Source organism: Lithobates pipiens, unplaced genomic scaffold (genome assembly GCF_037356315.1).
Source record: "Lithobates pipiens isolate NorthernLeopardFrog02 unplaced genomic scaffold, aLitPip1_a1.2 Scaffold_18, whole genome shotgun sequence".
NCBI lineage: Eukaryota > Metazoa > Chordata > Amphibia > Anura > Ranidae > Lithobates > Lithobates pipiens.
The window spans coordinates 10264806-10284807 of NW_027507758.1; the positions used below are offsets into that span (position 1 = coordinate 10264806).

Consider the following 20002-nt stretch of genomic DNA (forward strand, 5'->3'; position numbering starts at 1 on the left):
GAGGCATGGATCTCGGAGGAATTCAACACATGTGACCAGTAGACCATGTATATGTCTATAAACTATTTTTTTAATCAAGCACACAGACCTTCTTAATTCATTTGGCTCACTTCCTTGACCCAAAAAAGCACACCGTACTATATGCCCCTACCCTCCTCTTTGAAGAGGTTGAGCGGTGTCATATTTCTACTGGGGCTGCTTATGATATCCCTGTGCTGTGCTGACTTCCTCCTGGGGGTTCTTATTATGAAGGGATCACACTATCCCTGTGCTGTGCTGACTTCCTCCTGGGGGTTCTTATTATGAGGGGATCACACCATCCCTGTGCTGTGCTGACTTCCTCCTGGGGCTGCTTACGGTGCTGCTGTCAGTGCTGTATGTCACGGTGCTGCTGTCAGCGCTGTATGTCACGGTGCTGCTGTCAGCGCTGTATGTCACGGTGCTGCTGTCAGCGCTGTATGTCACGGTGCTGCTGTCAGCGCTGTATGTCACGGTGCTGCTGTCAGCGCTGTATGTCACGGTGCTGCTGTCAGCGCTGTATGTCACGGTGCTGCTGTCAGCGCTGTATGTCACGGTGCTGCTGTCAGCGCTGTATGTCACGGTGCTGCTGTCAGCGCTGTATGTCACGGTGCTGCTGTCAGCGCTGTATGTCACGGTGCTGCTGTCAGCGCTGTATGTCACGGTGCTGCTGTCAGTGCTCTGTATTACGGTGCTGCTGTCAGATGCCTCTATCACGGTGCATGTGTCATTCCGGTATGTCACGCTGCTGGTGATCATCTCCTGCACCCTCTTCTTTGCCTACCCTGGTCCCTGACCTTCCCTCTCCTCCATTGCCTTCATTAGCTCCATAGTCCTGAATTGTTAGAACAATTTCCCAAATAAAATAAAAATGCTTGTAGTTATCGATCCCAAATTCACCTCATACATGTATTATGTCATTGTCCAGATGGTGGGACTACGTTTTACCCCCTAATAATTACCACGTGGCCGCAAATTCGACATGAAGGTTTGCAAAGTTCGCCTCCCATTGAAGTCAATGGGGCCCGCGGCGAACGGTCGGTTTCGCGAACGTTTGGGTCCGTTCGCATTTCGCGTTCGCGAAACGTCCCGTCGGAAGTTCGTCCATCACTATTACTAATGTACGAATTTACATATTTACGAATTTATGAATTTCCATTTTTACGAATGTACGAATTTACATATTTACGAATGTACGAATTTATGAATTTACAAATTTAAGAATGTACGAATTTACGAATGTATATAATTTAATAGTTAGTTACTATTTCAGATTTGACCAATTTTTGGGTTTTCGGATTTTCAAATTTTCGAATTTCCAAATTTCTGAATTTTCTAATGTACGAATTTACAAATTTAAGAATGTAGGAATTTACAAATGTACTATTTTACGGATTTACAAATTTATGAATGTACAAATTTACGAATGTACGAATTTACAAAATTACGAATGTACGAATTTACGAATGTATATAATTTAATAGTTAGTTACTATTTCAGATTTGACCAATTTTTGGGTTTTCGGATTTTCAAATTTCGAATTTCCAAATTTCTGAATTTTCTAATGTACGAATTTACAAATTTAAGAATGTAGGAATTTACAAATGTACTATTTTACGGATTTACAAATTTAAGAATGTACAAATTTACGAATGTACGAATTTACAAAATTACGAATGTACGAATTTACGAATTTACTAATTGAGATCATAACGAATGACCCGAAAAAAAAAAAAAAAAACAACAAAAAAAACGAATGAAATGAAAACTTAGGCCGCGTACACACGGGCGGACTGTATGGCCTACTTAGTCCGTCGAAACACATTTCAGCGGACAGTCCGCTCGTGTGTGGGCTTCAGCGGACTTTTTCAGCGTGCAGTCTGGCGTACTAAGTATTTCGGAATTTCCGTAATTCTGTCCGTCATACTTTGGTTTCAGCGGACAATCCGCTCGTGAGTAGGCTAGTTCGACGGACTAAGAATGGCGCATGCTCAGAAAGGATTTACACGGCGGAAGGGTGCATTGCTGTGTATTGGACTTCCTATTTCTAGTCCCGTCATACGTGCTGTACACGTCATCGCGCAAGCTTTCGTCGGACTGTTTGGCTATCCGTGTGTGGTCAAGTCCGTTCATTCGAAAGTAGGACGGACTGTCCGTAGGATTGTATGACGGACTAAGTAGGCCATACAGTCCGCCCGTGTGTACGCGGCTTAACACATTTTTTTGCCAATGCACATGTTAGAGACCACTGACGGGTTATTGAGGGTCAACATGACAGCCAGACCACCAGCATTTTCAAACACAAGGTCAGCAATGAAAGCTTACATAGTTCCCTTTAATAGAAGAAAAATAGAAGAATAAACAAGAAACAACCACCAAGACTTCCCGGAGAAGAGAAGTGACAGATGTGGGATAAGTTGGGTGATACACACCACCGCGTGTTCCCGCACCTCTCTACAGCGTGTGTCGGCTCCATACGCCCAGTGCACGGACCTCAGGTCCCTTTTCTTTTCCTAATTTGTGCGTTTCCTTCCAAACAATGGCAGATCCGACCTTCCCAGTGAGGAGGAGCTGTCACCGGCTGTCTACACGTCTGACGTGTTCTTCTTCAACCCCGAGAGCCCGGCCGCTGCTTGTCTCTCCGGAACTCTCCGGAATAAACCGCTAACCACGACCTTATGAAGAACCCACCATCTTCACCGACCTCCGCAGTGGGGTTTCTGGATGACTCCACCCTTGTTTTGAGTCTTATGAAATATCAGAACAACGGTGTTTTTTATATCAGACTTTCTCAGCCTTTCTACCTTTAGTGGAACTCTGGGGGGGGGGGATGGGGGTCCCGGGGAACCCTAAAACTATTTCCTGAGCTGCAGATCACGGGACATCACTGCAGTCGGGATAAAAATGAAGAATAAAGGTTACCTCTTTAATGTAAAACTCGGGATGGCTGACGTTACGTATTGAACCAAAAATATAAAATGAATGAATATATACATAAACAAAAAACAAACCAGCTTACAGCAGCAAATTACAGGAATTACATTTTCCAAAAATAACATAAATAGAAGTATATACAAAGAAACATCATTTTATTATCCGAAAAACTACTAAATTATGCAAAACACAACCCTACTTCCACCTAAACACCCCCTCCGGATAAGAAATGATTAAACCTGTAACCCATGCATGCAGCCTTTTTGCGAAAATCTGATCTTATAAAAATCTAGGGGGCGTGAAAGGACAGAAAGGAAAGCTGCACACCTATAAACCAACAGACAGACACATAGAGTAGGCAGTGTAGGTTCCTAGGTAGCCACTAGAGGTCCGGAGAACGAGAAGGAACAGCGAACCAGAGGATCAGCAGAGATTGTGTTCACTATTGACCAGGGGATCAGCAGAGCTGGGGATTACTTCTGACTGGGGGATCAGCAGAGCTGGGGGTTACTACTGACAGGGGGATCAGCAGGGCACGGGGATTCTAATGAACAGGGGATAAGCAGAGATGGGGGTTACTACTGACTGGGGGATCAGCAGAGCTGGGGGTTACTACTGACAAGGGGACTAGCAGAGCTGGGGGTTACTACTGACAAGGGGACCAGCAGAGCTGGGGGTTACTACTGACTGGGTGATCAGCAGAGCTGGGGGTTTACTACTGAGTTGGGGATCAGCACAGCTGGTGGTTAAAACTGACTGGGTGATCAGCAGAGCTGGGGGTTACTACTGACTAGGGAATCAGTAGAGCTGGAGGTTACTAATTAAAGGGGGATCAGCAGAGCTGGGGGATCAGCAGAGCTGGGGGTTACTACTGACTGGGAGATCAGCAGAGCTGGGGGTTACTACTGAGTTGGGCATCAGCAGAGCTGGCGATACTACTGACTGGGTGATCAGCAGAACTGGGGGTTACTACTGACTGGGGGATCAGCAGATCTGGGGGTTACTACTGACAAGGGGACCAGCAGAGCTGGGGGTTACTACTGACTGGGAGATCAGCAGAGCTGGGGGTTACTACTGAGTTGGGCGATCAGCAGAGCTGGGGATACGACTGACTGGGTGATCAGCAGAACTGGGGGTTACTACTGACTTGGAGATCAGCAGAGCTGGGGGTTACTACTGACTGGGAGATCAGCAGAGCTGGGGGTTACTAATGAACGGAGGATCAGCAGAGCTGGGAGTTACTACTGATTTGGGCATCAGCAGAGCTGGGGGTACTACTGAGCAGGGGATAAGCTGAACCCCTTTAAAACAGAAAATCAACACAAACATGGCATTTGCCAAGCTTTATTTAAACTTCAAGAACGCATTGCAGAAGCAACAAAAACACATAAAAAAGCATGTTGAAGAGGTAATGTGTGTTAAAGTCCCAGCAAGTGTAAATGACCCCTACCCCCTGCCCCACCCTTGCCATAAATGCCCATCATTGCCCATCTGCAGTTTAGGAGGGGACAATGAGGGGGGCGGGACAAGCAGCAACAGATTACTTACAGGAGAATCTGTTTTCTCGGCGGCCTATTTAATACAAGCTCCCGTCTTTTATGATGGGCAGAACAGTCGTCCAATGGCAGCGCAGGCGGAACTTCCTATTACATAGGCCACCGTGTAAGCAGGAAATTCTCACTGTATGTACGCCACTCGTCCCGCCCCCTCCCTGTCTCCTCCAAGGCAGCCAGCATATATATCTCTTGTGGCCCCCAGTCTTGAGGCACCCTCCAAAATCATCAACAGTCTTGAGGCACCCTTCAAAACCATAGACAGTCTTGAGGCACCCTCCAAAACCATAGACAGTCTTGAGGCACCCTCCAAAACCATAGACAGTCTTGAGGCACCCTCCAAAAACATAGACATTCTTAATGCTCCCTCCAAAATCATCAACAGTCTTGAGGCACCCTCCAAAACCATAGACAGTCTTGAGGCACCCTCCAAAACCATAGACAGTCTTGAGGCACCCTCCAAAACCATAGACAGTCTTGAGGCACCCTCCAAAACCATAGACAGTCTTGAGGCACCCTCCAAAAACATAGACATTCTTAATGCTCCCTCCAAAATCATAAACAGTCCTGAGGCACCCTCCAAAATCATCAACAGTCTTGAGGCACCCTCCAAAACCATAGACAGTCTTGAAGCACCCTCCAAAAACATAGACAGTCTCCGAGGCACCCTCCAAAATCATCAACAGTCTTGAGGCACCCTCCAAAATCATAGACAGTCTTGAGGCACCCTCCAAAATCATAGACAGTCTTGAAGCACCCTCCAAAAACATAGACAGTCTTGAGGCACCCTCCAAAATCATCAACAGTCTTGAGGCACCCTCCAAAATCATAGACAGTCTTGAGGCACCCTCCAAAATCATCAACAGTCTTGAGGCACCCTCCAAAATCATAGACAGTCTTGAGGCACCCTCCAAAATCATCAACAGTCTTGAGGCACCCTCCAAAATCATCGACAGTCTTGAGGCACCCTCCAAAATCATAGACAGTCTTGAGGCACCCTCCAAAATCATCGACAGTCTTGAGGCACCCTCCAAAATCATAGACAGTCTTGAGGCACCCTCCAAAATCACCAACAGTCTTGAAGCACCCTCCAAAAATCCTGGACAGTCTTGAGGCACCCTCCAAAAATCATCGTCAGTCTTGAGGCACCCTCCAAAATCATACGGTAGATAGTCTTGAGGCACCCTCCAAAATCATAGACAGTCTTGAGGCACCCTCCAAAATCATAGACAGTCATGAGGCACCCCATTCTAAAATGTAAAGACTATTCTAATTCCAACGTTAGAGGTGATTTATTCCATTAAAGCAAATACACTTTTGCAAACTGGTACTGACTAGTATGCCAATGTATCTCTTTTCCCTCAGTTTTTCTCCATCACTCTAAGCTAATGTAACCCCATGCTGATGGAGAGAGGCAAGGGAGGGTCATATAAGATGCTATGTAGGCAACTAACATCCTCCTTATCAACTGATGATGTCATTGGTCGTTGGGGGGTCGGCAGGTAGATGGTCATAATGGTGCACAATGAAGACCTGTGGCTTTTTGTAGACATGTGCGGGACGAAAAAAATGTGTTTTGTTTCGTTTCGTTTGATTCGTTATTTAAATTAATTTGTTTAGTTACATTTGTTACATTTGTTTCATTCCTTTTTTCGGAATGTGTTTAGTTAGTTTCGTATTAAAATTCAAAAAATTCAACCGAATTCTAAAAATTCAAAAAATCTGACTGCATTAAAAAAAAAAAGTAAAAAAAAAATTGTTGCTGTAATTCGATAATCGAATTCACATTGTTTTTTTTTTTTCCCATTTAAATGCAGCTGACTGTCCGACAATTAAAAAATTATAACATAATAGAAAAAAAAAAAAAGGAAAAAAATATATAGCCACCTTCCAAAGTTCTAATAGAATTAATTTGAATAGAAAAGATTAGAATAGAATATATAAAAAAAGAGAATAGAATAGAAAATCAATAAAATAGAATCAAATAAAATAGAAAATAAATTACATACAGTTATATTCTACTGTATTCTATTCTATATTAATTGTTTTTCAATTATTTTCTATTCTATTCTCTTATTTTCTTTCTTTATTTTTTTTCTATTTTTATTCAAATCTTTTGTAATTCAAATTCATTCTATTCAAAATTTGAATTTCTGAAGATGATTATATTTTTTATATTTTATTTTATTATATTGTTTTTCTATTCTATTCTCTTATTTTCTCTTATTTTGCATTCCATTGTTTTGAATGCTATTCTAATTGATTCTGTTCAAATGTATTCTATTTGAATTTAGGAAGGCGGTCATATCCTATTTTATTTTATTATATTCTATTAAATTCTATTCTATTTTTTACTATTCTTCCATTTTTATTCTATTGCTTTATTATTTTATATTCTATTTTAGTTTATTCTCTTTTAAAAAAACGATTTCTAATATTTTCGAATTTGACTGCGTTTCAAATTTGTTTTCGAATTCGATTTGAATTCGAATCGAACTTTGTCAGAATTTTGCACACCCTAGCACATATCCTACCCCCCCCCCCCCCACTCCCATTTTGCACTAGCCCTCTCCCATCACAAATCGCACCCCCAGCACATATCCAACAGCCCCTACCCCCCTTGCACTACACCTCTCCCCTTTAAAAGGGCCCCCCCAGCACATATACAACCCCCCACCCCTATCTTGCACTAGCCCTCTCCCCTCTTAAAGCACCCCCACAGCACATATCCAACCCCCTCTTGCATTATCCCTCTCCCATCGCAAAGCGCGCCCCCAGCATATTTCCAACAGCCACTAACCCCCCCCCCCTTGCACTACCCCCTTCAAAGCACCCCCCCAGCACATATCCAACCCCACCACTCCCATTTTGCACTAGCCCTCTCCCCTCTCTAAGCGTGCCCCCAGCACATATCCAACAGCCCCTACCCCCTTGCACTACCCCTCTCCCCTTTTAAAGCACCCCCAGCACATATCCAACCCCCTCTTGCACTAGCCCTCTCCCATCACAAAGCGCACCCCCAGCACATATCCAACTGCCCCTAACTCCCCCTCTTGCACTACCCCTCTCCCCTTTCAAAGCGCCCCCCCCCCAGCACATATCCAACTCCCCCTTGCACTAGCCCTCTCCCATCACAAAGCACGCCCCCAGTAGATATCCAACCGCCCCACCCCTATCTTGCACTAGCCCTCTCCCCTAGCACATATCTGCCCCCCCCCCCTTGCTAGCTCTTGCACTCTCCCCTCCCAAAGTGCCCCCCCCAGCACATATGTGACCCCTTCTTGTTATCACTAGCCCTCTCCCCTCCCAAAGACTCCCCCCAGCACATATATAACTCCCCCTACCCCCATGCTATCACTAGTCTTTTCCCCAGGACATATCTCACCCCTGCATTTTGTACTTTAAATCGTTCTGAATCCAGCACTCCGTGCATAAGCCCCTTTTACACCACACCGCCCATAGCGTGGGTGGTAAAACGCCGCTATTTTTACCGCTGGATTTGCGGCCCATTTCGGCCACTAGTGGGGCGCTTTTACCCCCTGCTAGCGGCCGAGAAAGGGTTAAAACCGCCGGCAATATGCCGCAATAGCGGCGTTTTGCCGGTGGTATTACAGCGCTGCCCCATTGATTTCAATGGGGAGCAGCGGTGGAGGAGCGGTAAACACACCGCTCCTAAGAAGCTCCAGGCAGGACTTTTCCCCGACGTCCTGCCAGCGCACCGCTCCAGTATGAAAGCCCTCGGGGGGATCACACTACAGACAATGGTGCAGCTTCTTTAGGGCGGATTGCAGGCGCTATTTCTAACGCTATAGCGCTTGCAAAACGCCCTTGTGTGAAAGGGGTCTAAGACTTATAATTCGGCCACATGCACTGTCTGCCGCGCTCTATGCTCGCCGCCTCTATGCTCGCCGCCTCTATGCTCGCCACCTCTATGCTCGCCGCATTACTGCTCTCTTTCAGGCCACCAAAAGTGTTCCAGCTATTTTACAATCTTAAGGCATATACCCCCCCCCCCCCCCCAAAAAAAAAAAACGCAGCTGCTAAAGTGTTTGGGCTTGCCTTAAAGAAAAGGTGGCAACTCCACCCCCAACCCACCCAGCAAAACAGCCAGGGGAGGGCTGGCAGCCTTAGGCCTGGGGGGCAAGTCCAGTCAAGTGGCCCATTGAACCACTGAATCAGCTCACCACCCATCTACACCACATTCCCCGTACAGAGAGAGAGGGAGACTGCTCCACATTGCCCCAAAGAGAGAGAGACTGCTTGACACTGCCTGCACAGAGAGAGAGACTGCTTCACACTGCCTCCACAGAGAGAGAACCCACTTCACACTGCCTCCACAGAGAGAGACCGCTTCACGCTGCCTGCACAGAGAGAGACCCCGCTTCACACTGCCTGCACAGACCCCGCTTCACAGTGCCTGCACAGACCCCCGCTTCACACTGCCTCCACAGAGAGAGACCCCGCTTCACACTGCCTCCACAGAGAGAGACCCCGCTTCACACTGCCTCCACAGAGAGAGAACCCACTTCACACTGCCTGCACAGACCCCGCTTCACACTGCCTGCACAGAGAGAGCAGTCACTTTCTGTGCAGGCACTGTGAAGCAGTCAGTCTCTGTACAGGCAGTGTGAAGTGGAGCATTCTCTCAGAGAATGGAGCAGTCTCTCAGAGACTGCATGATTGCCCCCAGAGAGACTGAGAAAAAGAGCTGGCCCCTTCCCCACACCCAGTACACAGACCAATGAGACTGCAGGAAGATGAAGACTAAAGACTGTGCTGTCACTGGCACCACACTAAGCACTACCTGTGGAGTGCGGAGCTTCTCTGGTGAGTGAGCACCACACCACTGGGCAAGCCAAGCAAGCAGAGTAGCTGAGAGTCACAGTGAGCGCAGCAGGCTAAACACGCAAGTCCTGTTGTCTCCCCGGCATGAACACCAGATTCACCAGGGTGCAGGTTCCTCCTGTCTCAATTGTGGATAGTAAGAAATGCACATGCAGGCGCATGCCGGAGCACAGGCCAGATTAAGGGCATTGTGGGCCTGGTGCTGCAGTGGAGCAGGTTTAGGAGTGGCAGGGATATGAGGTAAGTAATGTCATATCCCAGCTCTTGCCCAGACTTGGTCACAGCCCCACAGGGCTGTAATGTTAGGGAAGCCCAGAACTTGAATTACCAAGCTTCCGTAAGAGCCGTGTGTTGGTGTGTGCTCTGAGGTGAAAGTTTCCAAGCCATCAGAATACAGTGATCACTGCTGGCAGCTATAGCAGCCAGCACTGATCGCTAAAAAACATAAAGACACGCTGGTTGTCCTGTCAGTTGATGGAGTCAAATTCTGTACAACCAGTCTGCACAGAGATAGATTGAAATGTCTGCTGAACCGGCAGAATTTCAATCTGTCTATTGTGGCCTAAGTCCACCAGTCTCTGGGTTTAATCATATCCTCAAATCTTCTGAAAGGGGGGCTCCACTTAGGTGTAGAAATTCACTTTGAACTCCACCTTATTTCCAGAACTCTCTTTAGGGTCCTTTAACACTGAAGGCGCTGTACAGGCGTTTTAGTGCTAAAAAATAGCACCTGTAAAGCACTTCTTATGCCACCCCAGGTTTCCCACTGGGGCGGTGCGCTTGAAGGACATTCTGAAAAGTCCAGCAAGCAGCATTATTGGGGCGGTTTGGGAGAGGTGCCCAGCCCATTGCAACACGGCCGTTTTTAACACTTTCTTTGGCCACTAGTGGGGGTTAAAAGTGCCCCGCTAGCGCCACTAAAACAATGGTAAAGCGCCACTAAAACGAGCAGCGCTGTACCACTACCGCCCACATCGCCCCAGTGTGAAAGTACCCTTTGGTATTAGATGTACAAACAAAAAGGTGAGACCACATCTAATACCTACAGAGAGTAATGGAAATAAGGCGGAGTTCAAAGTGAACTGTGTCATTACCTGCAGGGATTGGCATTTAGGGGGGTTAAAGCAGGCAGGGATGAAATGTGATATCAACTATTCACTGCCTGTCAAATGCCTCTGAAAAGTGACCTGAGCATGGATCACTTTTCAGAGGAGTGGCAGTGGCTGCTGCAAGTGAATACAAGCATTTAGGCTCACACTGGTGTGCTGCGGTTTGGCTGCAGTGCGGGTGTACTGGCGGGTGTCACACCCCCTCAGACTTCTTTTAGGTTACTCATTGTTGCTGCATGTTCTGAAAGTGCACCAAACATGCAGCATGCAGGACGTTTTGTGCACTTTCAGAACATGCAGTAAAAATGTGCATCCTCTATGTCCCAGGGGCAACATGCAGGATGACTGCCAGTACACCAGCACTGCAGCCAAACTGCAGCATGTCAGTGACAGCCCACATCATACCACCTAGCCCTAGGAGGGCAAGGTACTGGCACAGGCTGCTAGAAAAAAACTCTTTGGCTGCAGAGAGGAGAGAGGAGGAGCTCACTTACGTGGATGGTCCCAGCCTCCCAGGAGCCTCACTGGATTCCAGCCAACTGCTCAGATTGAGCAGAGAGCAGGTCCAGCCTCTGCCAGCCAATGGTGTGGAGTAGGGTGGGGCTGGGCGGGGCTGTGCTGTGTAACACAGACTGTCAGCCCTGACATGAAGACATCGTTGGCTCACAGTACTGGACTCGGCCAGCTCAAGAACTGTGCATGTTGCGGTTTTGAGCTGACGACACAGCAGCCTTTGCCACCGCATATCAGAGCAGCCCAGGGGGCAAATGCATCCCTGCCCCCTGGCCCAGCCCTCCCCTGAAAACAGCGGAACTGACTTTATCACCCTACGGCACGAAAATGAAAAAAGTCCCACATCCAATAGGAGCAGTTGTACTCAGTGGATGGACACGGACGGGGGGGGGGGGGGGGGCACCATATATGTAGTGTCAGTATAGGAAGACTATAGGCATGACAGTATTGTGGACAGTATAGTAGGTCAGTGTACTGTAGTGGACAGTATAGTATAGTGGACGGTATAGTGTAGTGGACAGTGTAGTGGTCAGTATAGTGTAGTGGTCAGTATAGTGTAGTGGTCACTATAGTGTAGTGGTCTGTATAGTGTAGTGGAATGTATAGTGTAGTGGTCAGTGTAGTATAGTGGTCAGTATGGTGCAGTGGTCAGTGTAATATAGTGGACAGTATAGTGGTCAGTGTAGTATATCGTAGTGCAGTGGACAGTATAGTGTAGTGGATAGTATAGTGTAGTGGTCAGTGTAGTATAGTGGTCAGTACAGTGGTCAGTGTAGTATAGTGGACAGTATAGTGCAGTGGTCAGTATAGCGTAGTGGTCAGTGTAGTGGTCAGTATAGTGTAGTGGTCAGTATAGTGTAGTGGACAGTATAGTGTAGTGGTCAGTATAGTGTAGTGGACAGTGTAGTGTAGTGGACAGTATGGTATAGTGTTCAGTATAGTGGACACTGGACAGTATAGTATAGTGGTTAGTGTAGTGTAGTGGACAGTATAGTGGACACTGGACAGTATAGTATAGTGGTTAGTGTAGTGTAGTGGACAGTATAGTATAGTGGTTAGTGTAGTGTAGTGGACAGCATAGTATAGTGGACAGTATAGTATAGTGGTTAGTGTAGTGTAGTGGACAGCATAGTATAGTGGACAGTATAGTATAGTGGTTAGTGTAGTATAGTGGACAGTATAGTGGTCAGTGTAGTGGACAGTATAGTGGTCAGTGTAGTGTAGTGGACAGTATAGTGGTCAGTGTAGTGGACAGTATAGTATAGTGGTTAGTGTAGTGTAGTGGACTGCATAGTATAGTGGACAGTACTAGTATAGTGGTTAGTGTAGTGTAGTGGACAGTATAGTGGTCAGTGTAGTGTAGTGGACATTATAGTGGTCAGTGTAGTATAGTGGACAGTATAGTGTAGTGATCAGTGTAGTGTAGTGGACAGTATAGTATAGTGGTCAGTGTAGTGTAGTGGACAGTATAGTATAGTGGTCAGTGTAGTGTAGTGGACAGTATAGTATAGTGGTTAGTGTAGTGTAGTGGACAGTATAGTGGTCAGTGTAGTGTAGTGGATAGTATAGTATAGTGGTCAGTGTAGTGTAGTGGACAGTATAGTATAGTGGTCAGTGTAGTGGACAGTATAGTATAGTGGTCAGTGTAGTGTAGTGGACAGTATAGTTTAGTGGCCAGTGTAGTGTAGTGGGCAGTATAGTATAGTGGTCAGTGCAGTATAGTGGTCAGTGTAGTATAGTGGACAGTATAGTATAGTGGTCAGTGTAGTGTAGTGGGCAGTATAGTATAGTGGTCAGTGTAGTATAGTGGTCAGTGTAGTATAGTGGTCAGTGTAGTATAGTGGACAGTATAGTGGTCAGTGTAGTGTAGTGAACAGTATAGTATAGTGGCCAGTGTAGTGTAGTGGGCAGTATAGTATAGTGGTCAGTGTAGTATAGTGGTCAGTGTAGTATAGTGGACAGTATAGTGGTCAGTGTAGTGTAGTGAACAGTATAGTATAGTGGCCAGTGTAGTGTAGTGGGCAGTATAGTATAGTGGTCAGTGTAGTATAGTGGTCAGTGTAGTATAGTGGACAGTATAGTGGTCAGTGTAGTGTAGTGAACAGTAAAGTATAGTGGCCAGTGTAGTGTAGTGGGCAGTATAGTATAGTGGTCAGTGTAGTATAGTGGTCAGTGTAGTATAGTGGACAGTATAGTGGTCAGTGTAGTGTAGTGGACAGTATAGTATAGTGGTCAGTGTAGTGTAGTGGACAGTGTAGTATAGTGGTCAGTGTAGTGTAGTGGACAGTATAGTGGTCAGTGTAGTGTAGTGGACAGTATAGTATAGTGGTCAGTGTAGTGTAGTGGACAGTATAGTATAGTGGTCAGTGTAGTGGACAATATAGTATAGTGGCCAGTGTAGTGTAGTGGACAGTATAGTATAGTGGTCAGTGTAGTGTAGTGGACAGTATAGTATAGTGGTCAGTGTAGTGTAGTGGACAGTATAGTATAGTGGTCAGTGTAGTGTAGTGGACAGTATAGTATAGTGGTCAGTGTAGTGTAGTGGACAGTATAGTATAGTGGTCAGTGTAGTGTAGTGGACAGTATAGTATAGTGGTTAGTGTAGTGTAGTGGACAGTATAGTGGTCAGTGTAGTGTAGTGGATAGTATAGTATAGTGGTCAGTGTAGTGTAGTGGACAGTATAGTATAGTGGTCAGTGTAGTGGACAGTATAGTATAGTGGTCAGTGTAGTGTAGTGGACAGTATAGTTTAGTGGCCAGTGTAGTGTAGTGGGCAGTATAGTATAGTGGTCAGTGCAGTATAGTGGTCAGTGTAGTATAGTGGACAGTATAGTATAGTGGTCAGTGTAGTGTAGTGGGCAGTATAGTATAGTGGTCAGTGTAGTATAGTGGTCAGTGTAGTATAGTGGACAGTATAGTGGTCAGTGTAGTGTAGTGAACAGTATAGTATAGTGGCCAGTGTAGTGTAGTGGGCAGTATAGTATAGTGGTCAGTGTAGTATAGTGGTCAGTGTAGTATAGTGGACAGTATAGTGGTCAGTGTAGTGTAGTGAACAGTAAAGTATAGTGGCCAGTGTAGTGTAGTGGGCAGTATAGTATAGTGGTCAGTGTAGTATAGTGGTCAGTGTAGTATAGTGGACAGTATAGTATAGTGGTCAGTGTAGTGTAGTGGACAGTGTAGTATAGTGGTCAGTGTAGTATAGTGGACAGTATAGTGGTCAGTGTAGTGTAGTGGACAGTATAGTATAGTGGTCAGTGTAGTGTAGTGGACAGTATAGTATAGTGGTCAGTGTAGTGTAGTGGACAGTATAGTATAGTGGTCAGTGTAGTGTAGTGGACAGTGTAGTATAGTGGTCAGTGTAGTATAGTGGACAGTATAGTGGTCAGTGTAGTGTAGTGGACAGTATAGTATAGTGGTCAGTGTAGTGTAGTGGACAGTATAGTATAGTGGTCAGTGTAGTGTAGTGGACAATATAGTATAGTGGCCAGTGTAGTGTAGTGGACAGTATAGTATAGTGGTCAGTGTAGTGTAGTGGACAGTATAGTATAGTGGTCAGTGTAGTGTAGTGGACAGTATAGTATAGTGGTCAGTGTAGTGTAGTGGACAGTATAGTATAGTGGTCAGTGTAGTGTAGTGGACAGTATAGTATAGTGGTCAGTGTAGTGTAGTGGACAGTATAGTATAGTGGTCAGTGTAGTGTAGTGGACAGTGTAGTATAGTGGTCAGTGTAGTATAGTGGACAGTATAGTGGTCAGTGTAGTGTAGTGGACAGTATAGTATAGTGGTCAGTGTAGTGTAGTGGACAGTATAGTATAGTGGTCAGTGTAGTGTAGTGGACAGTATAGTATAGTGGTCAGTGTAGTGTAGTGGACAGTATAGTATAGTGGTCAGTGTAGTGTAGTGGACAGTATAGTGGTCAGTGTAGTGTAGTGGACAGTATAGTATAGTGGTCAGTGTAGTGTAGTGGACAGTATAGTATAGTGGTCAGTGTAGTGTAGTGGACAGTATAGTGGTCAGTGTAGTGTAGTGGACAGTATAGTATAGTGGTCAGTGTAGTGTAGTGGACAGTATAGTATAGTGGTCAGTGTAGTGTGTAATGGTCAGTAAAGGAATCAGGTTGGTCAGTGTTGAAATCAAGTAGGTTAGTGTAGTGGTCAGTATAGGAATCAGGTAGGTCAGTACTATTGTATAGGAAGGGACTCGGGGAGTGCTAAAAGTCCGCAGGTTAGGGGGCGCAAATTATTTGCCTTGCCCCGGGTGATGACAACCCACGCTACAGCGGCCCTGAGCACAGGACTAATGGGACCAATCACATCTCTTTGTCATGAAAAGAAGGACCTCTAAAAGGAACACCGACAGCAATAACAGCCGGACACAATTCTTCGCTGGGTTCCCGTTAAAAATCACACATAGCGGTCAGCTCGGCGTGGTCAGCTCAGCTCGGCTCGGCGCGCTCGGCTCGGCTCGGCTCGGCTCGGTCAGCTCGGCTCGGCGCGGTCAGCTCGGCGTGGTCAGCTCGGCGCGGAATAAAAAGGGAGATTTCAGCACTTCTCTTGTCTTCGATCCGACACCTGATTTACTCGGCAATCAGCTCTGACCCCGGCCACTGCTGAGCCTACAGAACTGCGCGGCCCGTTCACCGCCACTTCCAGAAATACAGGAGCCAATAACGTGTCCCCATTCACTACTCCCTCCCCCCCCCCCCCCCCCGGAGACGCATTACTCACTGTCACTGCGCTTCTCCGGGGGGAACAAAGGGAAGGTCTTCATTGGTTCTCCTTTCCTGGTGAAGACCGCGCTGTCACTATTCTACTCATGAAAAGACGAGCGCGGCTCCCGCCTTTCCTGCCGGAGTCCCTTCATTTTACACACATTAACCCCTCCACTACCATGATACGTTTGTAAACGGCATGGCAGGCAAGGGGTTAACATCAAGCTCGCAGCTGCTGTGAGGTAGACATGTGAGGTTCGTTGTGTTCTAAATTGAAATTCGGACAAATCTTTTCGTTATTCAGAAATTTGGATTTATCCGAATATCCAAATCGCAACAGTAACAAATTTAAATGAATTCATTATAACGAATCGAAATTTCTGGCGAAATCCAAACTTGAATCGTTTTCACATTGAATTTCCAATTTCCGAAGAGAATAAAATAGAAAAGAAAATAAAGCAATAGAATACAAAATAATAGAAAATAAAAGAATAGACTATAATAGAATAAAAAAAAGTAGACGTGTGAGGTTTGTGTTGTTCCTTATTGAAATTGAGACAAATCTTTCGTTATTCAGAATATCGGATGTATCCAAATATCCAAATTACAATAGCAACCATTTTAATTTAATTCAAAATAACAAATCAAAATTTCTGGCGAAATCGTTCCAATGTAAAAAGTCCCACATAGGGCGAGCATGTAAACATCAATTACACTAAACACGTGATGTATGTATTCCAGGACCATAATTCACGATTACTACAAGAGATGGTCAGAGACTGCAGACATAGTACAGGAGATGATCAGAGACTGCAGACATAGTACAGGAGATGATCAGAGACTGCAGACATAGTACAGGAGATGATCAGAGACTGCAGACATAGTACAGGAGATGATCAGAGACTGCAGACATAGTACAGGAGATGATCAGAGACTGCAGACATAGTACAGGAGATGGTCAGAGACTGCAGACATAGTACAGGAGATGATCAGAGACTGCAGACATAGTACAGGAGATGATCAGAGACTGCAGACATAGTACAGGAGATGATCAGAGACTGCAGACATGGTACAGGAGATGGTCAGAGACTGCAGACATAGTACAGGAGATAATCAGAGACTGCAGACATAGTACAGGAGATGGTCAGAGACTGCAGACATGGTACAGGAGATGATCAGAGACTGCAGACATGGTACAGGAGATGATCAGAGACTGCGGACATAGTACAGGAGATGTTTAGAGACTGCAGACATAGTAAAGGAGATGATCAGAGACTGCGGACATATTACAGGAGATGGTCAGAGACTGCAGACATGATACAGGAGATGATCAGAGACTGCAGACATAGTACGGGAGATAATCAGAGACTGCAGACATAGTACAGAAGATGGTCAGAGACTGCAGACACAGTACAGGAGATGGTCAGAGACTGCAGACATGATACAGGAGATGATCAGAGACTGCAGACATAGTACAGAAGATGGTCAGAGACTGCAGACATAGTACAGAAGATGGTCAGAGACTGCAGACATGGTACAGGAGATGATCAGAGACTGCAGACATAGTACGGGAGATAATCAGAGACTGCAGACATAGTACAGAAGATGGTCAGAGACTGCAGACACAGTACAGGAGATGGTCAGAGACTGCAGACATGATACAGGAGATGATCAGAGACTGCAGACATAGTACAGAAGATGGTCAGAGACTGCAGACATAGTACAGAAGATGGTCAGAGACTGCAGACATAGTACAGGAGATGATCAGAGATTATGAAGTTGTCAGCATTGTCATCTGATTGGCTGTCATTGGATAAAATGTAAAATCCTGGCTCCTCTGTGTTCCTTCATACAGTAGATGAGAATGGGAAATCTCTGTAAATAAAGTTGGGCACAGTAAGTCCTCGGTGCTCGGCACAGTAAGTCCTTGGTGCTCGATACAGTAAGTCCTCCGTGCTCGGCACAGTAAGTCCTCGGTGCTCGGCACAGTAAGTCCTCGGTGCTCGGCACAGTAAGTCCTCGGTGCTTGATACAGTAAGTCCTTGGTGCTCGATACAGTAAGTCCTCGGTGCTCGATACAGTAAGTCCTCGGTGCTCGATACAGTAAGTCCTCGGTGCTCGATACAGTAAGTCCTCGGTGCTCGATACAGTAAGTCCTCGGTGCTCGGCACAGTAAGTCCTCGGTGCTCGATACAGTAAGTCCTCGGTGCTCGATACAGTAAGTCCTCGGTGCTCGATACAGTAAGTCCTCGGTGCTTGGCACAGTAAGTCCTCGGTGCTTGGCACAGTAAGTCCTCGGTGCTCGATACAGTAAGTCCTCGGTGCTCGATACAGTAAGTCCTCGGTGCTTGGCACAGTAAGTCCTCGGTGCTCGATACAGTAAGTCCTCGGTGCTCGGCACAGTAAGTTCTCGGTGCTCGGCACAGTAAGTCCTCCGTGCTCGGCACAGTAAGTCCTCGGTGCTCGGCACAGTAAGTCCTCGGTGCTTGATACAGTAAGTCCTTGGTGCTCGATACAGTAAGTCCTCGGTGCTCGATACAGTAAGTCCTCGGTGCTCGATACAGTAAGTCCTCGGTGCTCGATACAGTAAGTCCTTGGTGCTCGATACAGTAAGTCCTCGGTGCTCGATACAGTAAGTCCTCGGTGCTCGATACAGTAAGTCCTCGGTGCTCGATACAGTAAGTCCTCGGTGCTCGGCACAGTAAGTCCTCGGTGCTCGATACAGTAAGTCCTTGGTGCTTGATACAGTAAGTCCTCCGTGCTCGGCACAGTAAGTCCTCGGTGCTCGGCACAGTAAGTCCTCGGTGCTTGATACAGTAAGTCCTTGGTGCTCGATACAGTAAGTCCTCGGTGCTCGATACAGTAAGTCCTCGGTGCTCGATACAGTAAGTCCTCGGTGCTCGATACAGTAAGTCCTCGGTGCTCGGCACAGTAAGTCCTCGGTGCTCGATACAGTAAGTCCTCGGTGCTTGGCACAGTAAGTCCTCGGTGCTTGGCACAGTAAGTCCTCGGTGCTCGATACAGTAAGTCCTCGGTGCTTGGCACAGTAAGTCCTCGGTGCTCGATACAGTAAGTCCTCGGTGCTCGGCACAGTAAGTTCTCGGTGCTCGGCACAGATGACACGGAGGGCTCATTGATAATGGCGGTGATGTAGAGTGTAGATTGGATCTGCCCTGCAGATGAACCTTCCCGGAGTGGGGGTGACGGTACGGAGAGGTAATTGGCTCCAATAACCCGTAATTGCAACACTTCATATTTTTTTATGGCCGTACTAATGTCTCCGTACGTCTCACCATGACAGCTCCAGAGGAGAGAATCCTCCATGAATCTGGGGAATGATATAGTCACCGGAGTCAGACAGATGTACCAATCCCTGGGGGGCCACGACCAGTCCTGACCCCAGAGAGAAATACATTATATTGTCAAAAGTATTGGGATGCCGGCCTTTACACACACATGAACTTTAATGGCATCTCAGTCTTAGTCCGTAGGGTTCAATATTGAGTTGGCTCCGCCCTCTGCAGCTATAACAGCTTCATCTCTTCTGGGAAGGTCGTCCACAAGGTTTAGGAGGGTGTCTATGGGAATGTTTGACCAATCTTCCAGAAGCACATTTATGAGGTCAGGCACTGATGTTGGACGAGAAGGCCTGGCTCACAGTATCCGCTCTAATTCATTCCAAAGGTGTTCTATCGGGTTGAGGTCAGGACTCTGTGCAGGCCAGTCAAGTTCTTGAACCCAAACTTGCTCATCCATGTCTTTATGGACCTTGCTCTGTGCACTGATTCAAATCATTTGGTGGAGGGGGGATTATGGTGTGGGGGGTTGTTTTTCAGGGGTTGGGCTTGGCCCCTTAGTTCCAGTGAAGGGAACTTTTAAGGCGTCAGCATACTAAAACATTTTGGATAATTTCATGCTCCCAACTTTGTGGGAACAGTTTGGGGACGGCCCCTTCCTGTTCCAACATGACTGCGCACCAGTGCACAAAGCAAGGTCCATAAAGACATGGATGAGCGAGTTTGGGGTGGAGGAACTTGAGTGACAGAAATCCTGCCAGAAATAAATTTCTTGGTTCTACAGTGACAACACTCACTCAATGTACTGCATCTATGGAGGAGCAGCGTTGTCACCATAGGACAGAGCCCTGACCTCAACCCTACTGAGATGAATTGGAATTCTGACTGTAAGCCAGATCTTCTCATCCAACATCAGTACCTGACAACACAAATGTTCTTTTGGCTAAGTGATCAAGGGAAGTGAAAGGTCCCTGTTTATCCCAAAGGTCTTCAGTAAGGTTGAGGTCAGGGCTCAACAGTCCA

At 46.4% G+C, this 20002-nt stretch overlaps 1 protein-coding gene across 1 annotated transcript in view; it reads right to left on the reverse strand.

Annotated features, from left to right (window-relative positions):
* LOC143990376 (ALK tyrosine kinase receptor-like) overlaps positions 1-20002 on the reverse strand; it is a 538819-nt gene that overhangs the window by 391074 nt on the left and 127743 nt on the right. The gene's annotated exons all lie outside the window — the stretch shown is intronic.